General features: G+C 31.8%; 1 non-coding gene across 1 annotated transcript; it reads right to left on the bottom strand.

Moving 5' to 3' along the window:
* Positions 1 to 2700: 2700 nt before the first annotated feature.
* On the bottom strand, positions 2701 to 2854 carry LOC123939540. The gene has a single exon (XR_006817907.1). It is a non-coding gene; the product is annotated as a small nucleolar RNA SNORA62/SNORA6 family (small nucleolar RNA).
* Between the last annotated feature and the right edge of the window lie 377 nt (positions 2855 to 3231).

Genomic DNA, 3231 nt, shown 5'->3' with positions numbered 1-3231 from the left:
GAAGAAGTGGTGTTATGATCTCTTTATGCCAGGACAAATAGAAATGAGAGACTTGGTAAAATGAAAGATGTTGATGGTTTTGTTATACTCTACAGGAAATAAACACACAGGAATGGATATTATTAATAAATACTGCACTATATCCTTTATGGTTTACCATTAGATATAAACCTCATATATGCACACTGATATAAATTATTTGAATCATATGGATATTTGGAGAAAATAATAAATACTTGCAAATATTTGAGAGCTTCTTCCTACTCCCCCACCAAAAAAATAAAAATTCTTAACTAAATAAAGCAAATTTTCCCTTAGGTAAGAATCAATATTTATTTTCTGTACATATTCACTTATTAGTACAGATGATCCAAATTTACAGTATTCAACTGATGATAAAATAATTCATTTGCATAGTAAAAAATGGTTATTAATATAAAAATGAAGGTAAATGGTATTTGTAATTGGTGTTGTGTAGAGCTCAAGTATCTGACACTTCCTTGGCCCTTTGGTAAGTTTTTATTTTCACTGGTATAGATATAATAGATGCCCATAACGTATAGATGGATAAGGCTGCCATGTTACACAACTTGATGGTGGTGAGAAGCACCATAAAAATCATAGCAAATGCAAATGGCATCCTGGAATGGTACAGTGTACAACATATGTACTATATGTTATGATCTAGTGTGTTTTCAACTTTTATCACGTTTATGTCCATGATGTCCTGAAGTTGTTCCAAATTTTGCTTTTAATTTTAGTTGTCTTGGCTTGCAACATTGATTACAGATTGGAGAATACTTTTCATTTTGATTTTTGGCTATACTCAAGAGAGTCATATTTTTTAATTATAAAAAAGACTTCTGGCTTGTTATAATTTCTATCCCTTCTACTTGTTTTGGAAGTTAATTTCACCCATATATGAACACTACTTGAATTAGGAATTCATCAGGAAGAAACTGAAGTGGTTTCACACCATCCCCCATCCCATTCCACATATAATCCTACAAATGAATTTGTGCAGGTCCACTGTAGACATGTGACAGATGGGGAGGTAAAAATTGATTAATGGTAGTAATAACAGAAATGGAAGTCCATATTCCCTTGGGTTCTCCTGCCATCCCTTAAGAACTCAGAATGAGTCATAGTCACTGTATCTGTTTGCATTTATAACCCCCTAGATAAAATGTTGCCTTTCTAAGTTTCTCTTACTATGGTAAAGTGATGTAATAGGTATGTATGTGTTTGTGCTAATATTCTATTGTATACATTATAATATATATTTATACACTTTTTTCACTTGCACGAAGAGTCTGTTACCTAAATCTTACAGCTTGCCTTGGGTTGTAACTCATAAAAACTTAATTATTTCTTTCTGAATAATTCTTTCTTTCCATGCATATAGAACACATTTGACCATAATATCATATTTGTATAACCAGATGGCTCATAAATAAATCATTATAGGATCTAAGATCCTGGGTTCTTAAATATTATGTTATTTCATTCACCCTACATTTTAACTGCTTGTGTGTGACTATGATAAGATACACTCATGTAATATTAATGAAAGTTTAAAATTAAAAATCTCCTTTAAAAATAACACAGTTTACTGGGTAAATTATTATGCACGTTACTCTTCAACAGAGATCTTATGTGTTGTAATTTGAAAGCAAAGACACTGAAATAATTATATGCTTTTTGAAAATATGTGGATAATTTATTTGAATCTATCATCTTTCTCTACATCAATTTTTCTTCCCATCTATCGCTAACTTGTACATAATTGAAAACTCTTATAAAAAGTGAAATATAAGAAGACTTCACGTAATTTTTTGTCACTTTCTGTTATAATGCCCATTTTTCCCAAACACAAAGATATAATTGACTTCTATAGACCCCTTTAGAAAACAGCTTCTCTACACACAGAATCTTGTGTACAGCAGGTAGAATAATATGTTCAATAAAGGTCTGATGTTCTGCCAAGTTTGTTTATAAATCCTTAAATTCATATTTTCTCCAGTCCTAAAGGGACGTTGGCCACGTTATGGGGTAGGAACAAGCAAGCTTGGGTTCAAATTCTATCTTGACTATTATTTTGGATCTGGGACCCTCAACAAATTAAATATTCTCTTTAACTTATGCCTTTTCATATGTAAAACATCAATAATCAGACCTACACTCCTGTATTATTCTGAGTATTAATCAAGAACACATATAAAGCTGGTACAATACCTGTTACCCAGTAATAAATATTAATTCCTTCTCCACTGTCTCTCTAAAGTAGGAGTATGGGATTTAGTTTACAGAGTTGTGTATAATAAATAAAATTATGTATATAAGACAATTCAAACTGTACCTTGTGCTAAATAAATAATTTCCTTGGCTCTCTATTCCGTATGTATATATCAGTCAGGATGTTGTTTCCTCCTCAAAATCCTCCCTAGACCAACACACCTTCTACCTTCTTAAGGTAGAAATTACATATTATTCTTTTTGTACTCACAGAGAAACACACATGAAATTATACCATAATATTAGGCATATTATATTTACCCATTTATTCATTCATACATTTATCCTTACTATAAGCTTTTATATCATATTGATTTTTTACTTGTATTAAAATTTTCCCAGAAGCTACTTAGTTCCTAATATGATTTTGGTTGTTCACATCTGGTTTTTTGGTTTGTTTGTTTTACTTGTAGCAAAAATTACTATCAAACTCCACTCATTGGGATAGAGTTCCTTGCGGTGTTAGTGAAAGGCCTGCCCTTCACGCAGCACACTGTCCACACTTGTGAGCCCCTCAGCCAGCCAGCCGCCTCGAATCCAGCATTTAACAATGTGTAGCCTGGGATGACTTTAAGTCCATTTCTCTTTCCTGTTTTGAAGATGGATATAATAATAGATTTTTTTTCTCCTAAGAAAGTACTGTGAAATCTCTAAGTTTGTGATGTACAATAAGCATCTTTGTCTGTAAGATATATCAAATTACACAACAATGTAGAATTCCCTGTGTTCAAATTGTAGGAAGACTAGATATAATCAAGTCATTCATCACAATATTTATTGACTCTGTGCTAGATTCTGAGATAAAATTGCAATCTAGTGTATAAGAATGCACATTAATCAAATAAACATGTGTGTAAACACAAATCCCACAGAGAAAAATGATGTGATATTATGATAGCATGGAAAGGGGGATTTGGTCTAATTGAAACAATATAA

The sequence above is a fragment of the Meles meles genome, chromosome 3, assembly GCF_922984935.1.
Source record: "Meles meles chromosome 3, mMelMel3.1 paternal haplotype, whole genome shotgun sequence".
Classification (NCBI taxonomy): domain Eukaryota; kingdom Metazoa; phylum Chordata; class Mammalia; order Carnivora; family Mustelidae; genus Meles; species Meles meles.
The sequence above is the reverse complement of the archived record's forward strand: the minus strand, read 5'-3'. Positions and strand labels throughout refer to the sequence as shown.